Genomic DNA, 8,076 nt, shown 5'->3' on the forward strand with positions numbered 1-8,076 from the left:
GGTGCGATGAACTATTCTTTTGTTGTAAATCCTCATCCAATGATATTATACCATTCATTTTTAGACAGAGTGGAGGGGGAGACATCGACTGGTTGCCGGGGATCGAGCCTGAAACCAATATGTGCCCTTGAGTGGAATCAAACCTGGGACCCGTCTACAGGCTGGCGCTTTATCTACTATGTCAAACCAGCTAGGGCAGTGGTCGGCAAACGCATTAGTCAGCAGAGCCAAATATCAACAGCACAACGATTGAAATTTCTTTGAGAGCCAAAAACCGACTTTGTATGTGCGCGCCCGCATGTGGTATTTTGTGGGAGAGCCACACTTAAGGGGCCAAAGAGCCACATGTAGCTCGAGAGCCGCAGTTTGCCAACCACTGAGCTAGGGCAATGAACTATGCTTCTATTGTCATTTGAATTCTGCCTTCCTGGCAAGTTCACAAAATGAACTTGTACTGTCCTGCAGAGCTCATCTAGTAAAACAGAATGTTCATGAGGTTATAAAAAAATGAATGTTCTAATTTTGTGATGTTTTCAAGATATTCAGGGAGGAGGCAGTTTACTCCTAGAAATTTCTTGGGTTGGTTATTTAAGGTAAGACACAGAGATCCAGAAATTAATATTAAATCAATTTTACCACTAACAGTTAAGTCTATATAGCAGCAGTTTAAAAGAATATATTATCAGTCAACAGTGAGTGCCTACTAGATGGTAGGCACTGGGTTAGGCTCAGCAATAAGATATCACTGCTTAAGAATATATAATCTGGCCCTCACTGGTTTGGCTCAGTGGATAGAGCATTGACCTGCAGACTGAAGGGTCCTGGGTTTGATTCCAGTCAAGGGTACATTCTCGGGCTGCAGGCTCAATCCCTAATAGGAGGTGTGCAGGAGGCAGCCAATCAATGATTCTCATCACTGATGTTTCTCTCTCTCCCTCTTCCTTTCTCTCTGAAATCAATAAATATTTTTTTAAAGAATATATAATGGTGAATATGATCACACAAAAATAAAAAGTGCTAGTGAAAGAATAATATGGGAAATATGACAACATATATTTAAGGGAGCTAATCTCAATCCTCTGGCAGAGTTCAGGCTCACTCACTTCCTAGGTCCTGAAAATGCAGAAAAACATCTTACTTGGCAATTTGTGAACATTCTCCCACTGCTCAGGATCTTTATCGGTTCCTATATTGAGTTCAGTCCTTCAGAGGGCCCCAGCAGTGTTCACCCCATTCCACACGGAACTAAGAAAAAGATACCCAAAAATCTATTTATCGCATGGTATTTTATAACAGGATTTTAAGAAATATTAGCATAACTATTATAATTGCTCTGAGTGGTTTTCAACTTGGAATGTTCAACAGAACTACCTAGAAATTCAGATGTCCAAGTCCCATCTCAAATCTTGCTTTTTCAAGATCTCCAGGGATGGGGCCCACAATTCTATTATCTTGGCAAGATTGTCAAAAAAGAAAGTGACAGTTTTAACTTTTATCATTTCAAGCCCTTTTCCATAGCCAGGTTTATATTAGGTGCATTTCAAGGATTCTTAGCCAGAAGAATCAAGGATAAGAACTACTATGACTATATTACTCTTTCCTTTAAATTTTCCTAATTAAATATGAGGAATCCATGTTCACTCATGAATTGGAGTGAACTAGACTGGCCCAAGTTAAATATAAACTACATCATGTTACTTAGTGCTGTAATTATCTTAACTACAAATATATAATATGTATAACATATTTAACACAGTAACATTTTCAGTTTTTTCAAACTTGTGTTTCTGGTAGATTATAAAAATAAGTAATGTGCCAGAAACTAACAAAAGGGCCTAAAGTGCAATAAAAGTTCTTTCCACCAAGAAGCTATTTTTACTTTATGATTAAATAGTTTTATGATCAATATAGTCAAGATGTATTTCACAGAGTATGCATGATTCAAAGGTGCTTACCACGGAGTCCCCATGCTCTCCAAGGACCAGCCCATGACAGCTTTCAGAGTGGATACCAAGCCTCTGCCCAGTCAGGAAACAAAACCACCAGTGTCCTGGTGACCGCCACTCCCAATAATACGGTTTTGGGGAAATGCACTACATTTCCAGGCTTCGTACGTTAAGATAGCCACTAAGAAGAAAAAAATCATGTCAGATAATGTACTCATCTAAAATAATTTTTTTAGATCTATCTATATTAAAATTAAACCGGTGGGGGTTTTTTTAGGGAGTGGATGTGGTTCTCTAACAGTCTCCAGCTATCCCACAATTCCAACAATATCTACCCAAAGAAAGTTTTTTGTTGTTTCTTTGTGTAGTCTATTGTGCACAAATACAGTAGATTTGGTTCATTCCATTTTGAGTAACAAACGAATACTCCCTTATCAAGTCTTTTAAATAATTTTTCTCAGAGAATAACCCATTTATAGTATAATACAAAGCTTAGTTAAGTGGGGAACAGAGAAATAAGCATAGGTAGAATATAGTTGTTAGGAAAAACATAAAGCAGGTCTTAGTCCTAGTAGACAAGGGAATAATTTTTGGGATAGTCTGATGTTTTAGGTATGTGAACTAAATAGCATTAACTTTATAAAAAAAAAAAAATTCTTACTGAATTTAAAAAGTGGTAACTATTAAAGAAGGGCAGTGTAGCAAACAAATAGAATTTTCAATAAAAAGGCATTAAAAGATAATACTACATGATATATGAAACAATCCAATATGTAATAATTATAAAATTAGATACTAATAATAAATTAGCATCAAAATATAAGAAAAATTTGGGAAGTGCAAGGTATATTTAATTTATAATTATAGTGGACACTTAGAACATACCTTTATCAAATTTATATATATTAGTAAAATTAAAAATTAGTAATTTACTAAAAGTGATTGAATCGATATAGCAAGATTATCATGCCCAGTAAAACCTATTTTTCCCCCAAAACAAGGAACATTTACACTTTCTATTGACTAAGTCAGAAAGTAAACCTTAAGAGATTTGAAAGACAAGCCACATTTCTCTGATCTCAATTGAGCTAAGAACCAACTCATTTATAGCACAAATTTTAAAATGTTTCAAAGGGAAAAAATACTCTTAAATGACTCACTGTCTTAGAAAATAAAACTAGGAATTACAAAATATTTAGAACTGAACAACTAAGTGCCACAAAACCAAAAAAGGTAAATGTATATTTTTAAATGTATCTTTTAAAACATTAAAATCAATGACAAAGTTATTGGTCATAAAGTAAAGTTATTGATCAATGGAGATGAGAGCAGATAATAAGATTTAAAAAAACAACACCAATATCAATAAAATAGAAAGCTAATACTTAGGGAAAGATACAGAGAGAAATAAAAAATAGCAAAACTAGGGGGTAAAAGGGCTGTATCCCAAACAAATAATATTAGAAAACAGGAGAGATAACTACAAGTTTTCAAAGTCATAAAATATGAAACCTGCCTGTACGTTTCAAAACCCTAGCCGGTTTGGCTCAATGGGTAAAACATCTGCTTATGGACTAAAGGGTCTGGGTTCGATTCCGGTTAAGGACATATGCCTTGGTTGCGGGCTTGATCCCTACTAGAGGGCATGCAGGAGACACCTGGTCAATGATTCTCATCATTGATGTTTCTCCCCTCCCTTCTCTGAAATCAATAAAAATATATACTAAAAAAAACTTGGATGAAAAATAAGGTCAATGTTAACTTTATAAATGTATATTTTTCTCCTTTCTTCTCTTAGCTTCTATACAAAAGACAAGCTGATAATGTAACCCTAAGAACAACCACTTAAACACTCAAAAGACTCTGAAACCGGTTTGGCTAAGAGTGTCCACCTGCGGACTGAAAGGTCCCAGGTTCAATTCCGGTCAAGGGCATGTACCTTGGTTGTGGGCACATCCCCAGTAGAGGGTGTTCAGGAGGCAGCTGATCGATGTTTCTATCTCTCTGTCCCTCTCCCTTCCTCTCTGTGAAAAATCAATAAAAAAAATATATTTTTAAAAACACTAAAAAAATACTTAAAAATTAATAAAGAATTAAATGGCACTTTAAAAAACATCCCTTTAATGCGCAACCAAGTAAAAGAGGAACCAAGGAACAAAAGAAGACACAAGACATAGAAAACAGCCAAATGGCATGCATAAATCCAAACATATCAATAATAGAAAACTGAATAAACAAATACATTCAAAAGCCAGATTTTCAAACTGGATAAAATGAGGTAACTGTAGAAAAGACACATTTTATATTTTAAAAGTTATAATAGGTTGAATATAAAAGAGTGAAAAATGATGCACCAAATTTTTGTAGTTGTTCTACAAGGGAACCTGAGTAGCCCTACTAATATCAAATTCTTTAAAAAAAAAAATTTACAAGGATTTAAAAATATATATATATTTTATTGATTTTTTTTTTACAGAGAGGAAGGAAAAGGGATAGATAATTAGAAACATCGATGAGAGAAACATCAATCAGCTGACTCACAAACACCCTCCACTGGGACATGCCCGCAACCGAGGTACATGCCCTTAACAGGTATTGAACCTGGGACCCTTCAGTCCTCAGACCGACACTCTATCCACTGAGCCAAACTGGCTTTGGCATCAGACAAATTCTTAAACAATTCCTATGGAGAATTCTTTCTTCATCAGCAAGGAGCTTTTAAAGTATCATAATTTCCTTGAATAAAAGAAGTTACAGAGTAAAGTTACTCTGGAGAGGAAGAGATTAATATCAACCTTAACCTGGGGCTTTTTAAAAAATATTTTTTATTGATTTCTGAGGGGGAAGGAGAAGGAGAGAGAGAGAAATATCAATGATGAGAATCATTGGTTGGCTGCCTTCTGCACACACCCTACTGGAGATTGAGCCCAAACCCAGGCATATGTATGGCCCGTAATTGAACCTGGGACCCTTCAATCCACAGGCTAATACTCTATCTGCTGAGCCAAAACAGCTAGGGCTAACCTGGGGCTTTGTAGAGAGATTGTGCACCACATCTAAGATATACAATGCTATAGTTTGCAGCATCACAAAACTCAAGTTCTGGGAGCTTATGGCTATTATCTTTAGAGATGGGGCTCAATCCCTCCCAGAAAGGCCCTTCAAAGCAGAGATGATAAATATTATATATATATATATATATATATATATATATATATATATATATATATGATCTATATACATATCTAGTCATGCAACTTGAGATAGCCTGTGCCCTTTTTTATTCCCCTTTATAAAACAGATCTAATAATTACTTTGAGGGATTATATTAGATAATATACATAAAGCATATTGTTGTTATTGTTTTTAAAAACAAATGTACTGGTCTTCATGTATGTATTCATCAGCATTGAGAATATTGCTGTTAAAAGCATTATAGTTTACAGACAAAATGAGTCATAAAGCAGCAGTTGATAGCAGCTAATATGCCTTAAGACAGTGTTTCTTAAGACAGAGCACTAAGTATACAATTTTACCTATATGTTCCCAAAAATTGTAGTTTAGCACTTCTTAGTTGGAATTCAGGAATCTATATTTTAACAACTCCACCAGGTGATTCAGGAAAGATGTTTGGGAAACACTGCCTTAAAATATGAAAACTAGTGCCAATCCTTTAAATCCAATAATTCCAAGATCAAAGGCTATAAAAAAGTGGTTTAAAAAAAACTTCATAGATATCCCATTAATAAAAGCAAAGCATAGTTTATAGTTTAAGATTTACTAAGCCATTATGGGTTCATTTGTGGGTAATATTCTTAGAAAGGACTCAAATGTTTTAGTCCTGTGACTAGCCATTAAAATGGAAGCTAAGTTTTATCAGCTACATCAATAATAAGAACTAAATATTTTTTTTTCCTGCCACCTATTTCTCCAGGTTTTTTTTTATTGGTTTTGTTTTTATGAGCACAATTTCTTTTTTTCCCCTTAAACATTTAATCACCTTATTTATTTATTTTTGTTAATCCTCATTTAATGATATTTTCCCATTGATTTTTAGAGAAAATGGAAAAGAGAAGGCAAGACAGAGAGAAACATTGATAGAAACAGGTCAATTGGTTGCTTCCTGATTAGGGCCAAGGCAGGGGAGAAGCCTGCAACCAAGGTACATGCCCTTGATCAGAATCAAACCCAGGACCCTTTGGTCTGCAGGCTGATGCTCTATTCATTGGACCAAACCAGGACTGTGAGCTCAATTTCCTAATCAAGCAAATGAGTGAAAGTCTAATGTCAACACACTTTCACACAGATGCTTCTAACACATGATACTATCATAAGCACTAGAAAAAGAAGCCCACTCTGGGTGGAACAATTAAAAAGGGCACCTGGCTCTTGCTGGTGTGACTCCGTTGTTAGGAATATCATCCTTGTTCCCAGTCAGAGCACATACGCAGGCTACGGGTTCAATCCGTATATTGTTGATGTCTCTCTCTCCCTTCTCTCTAAAATCAATAAAAACACATTCTTGGGTACAGATTTAAAATAAAAGGTCACCTCTTCCTCTGGGATAGGGTCCAACTCAACCCTTGAACTAAACACACTTATACAATCACATGTGGTGGCCGGACCTCCAACAGAGGAAATCTTGGTTAATGCTATGGCACTAAGCACATAACTTACTTTTAATAAGATGCTGATTCCACAGGCCACACCAACTGCTCCAGGTCCCATAATGGGGATCTTATAGTGATGAATGGCCTTCTCTGAAGTGAAATTCTTAATAAGTTTATGCTTGGCAGTCATGAAAATCTAATAGAGAAAAACTGCAAAGTCATGACCACATTAGAAATCGGTCTGCAGAGAACTGGGTGCCAGTGAGGAAGGAGGTGCTTCAGACACAACAGGGAATTACAAAGATGACTATCAGACAAGCTGGGTAGTTTCTGGCCATGAGGCAAAGCAAGGAGAGGAAGAGGAAAGTGTGTACAAGAGGGAAGGAAAGAAGGAAAGGGGGCTGCTTCACCAAAGATGAGACTACCAGCCAGTTCGGCTTACTCCCTTCCACCCTCGTCCTCCCCCTACCCCAGCTGTCAGCTCCAGAACCAAGCCAAGTACAGCCCAAGGCCAAGTATAGCCAAGTGCAAGGTACCTCCAGCCACACTCACGCAGGAGAAGGGCTACCCACCCACCCCCAGGGGGGTGCGTGCCACCCCGAAGGGACCCAGAGCCATCTCCAGGGTAAGAAATTCGCTCCACTGCATCCACTCACCTACTGGTGCACAGGACTCCTGCTGCCCAGCTTATGGCGGCTCACTGGAGAGGTAGAGGATGGGAATGCAGAAAAGCTGGCTGAGGTCCGAGGAGGAAAACCATTGATTACTGAAGCTGTGCCCAGCTCGAGCGCCCTCGTAGGGGCCTAGCACACCTGGCATAAGCATGAGGTCTGAGATTAGGGCTCTGATGCCTGTCATGTGTGCACATTTGATGGGTTAAGGTATCTGTAGTTGGTGATCTTCAAAGAGGCTCCTTGGGCTCCCACTGCAGGAGGTGCAGCAGACACACTGAACTAGCGGGCCTCAGCTATCAAAAGGAGTACTGCTGCTGCCGAAACCGGTTTGGCTCAGTGGTGGAGAGTTGGTCTGCGGACTGAAAGCTCCCAGGTTCGATTCCGGTCAAGGGCATGTACATTGGTTGCGGGTACATCCCCGGTGGGGGGTGTGAAAGAGGCAGCTGATCGATGATTCTCTCTCATCGATGTTTCTAGCTCTCTATCCCTGTCTCCTCTGTGTGAAAAATCAATAAAATATATTAAAAAAAAAAAAAAAGGAGTACTGCTTTCCCAGAACCCATCCACTGCAGAGCCCAAGTAAAGCTATTTCTAACCAAACTTTGTCCAGATGTATACAATAAGAGCTTTTGACACTTGGTTGGTAACTTTTCATCAGGGCTGTAGGAGGAAGATACCACAGGGCTACTTTAAAAAAAAAAATTATATATATATATATATATATATATATATATATATATGAAAGGAAAGGAGAGGGAGAGAAAGATAGAAATATCAATGAGAAGAGAATTATTGATTAGCTGCCTCCTGCATGCCCCCTACTGGGGCACCGAGCCCACAACCCTT

The sequence above is a fragment of the Pipistrellus kuhlii genome, unplaced genomic scaffold (genome assembly GCF_014108245.1).
Source record: "Pipistrellus kuhlii isolate mPipKuh1 unplaced genomic scaffold, mPipKuh1.p scaffold_m20_p_9, whole genome shotgun sequence".
Taxonomy (NCBI): Eukaryota; Metazoa; Chordata; class Mammalia; order Chiroptera; family Vespertilionidae; genus Pipistrellus; species Pipistrellus kuhlii.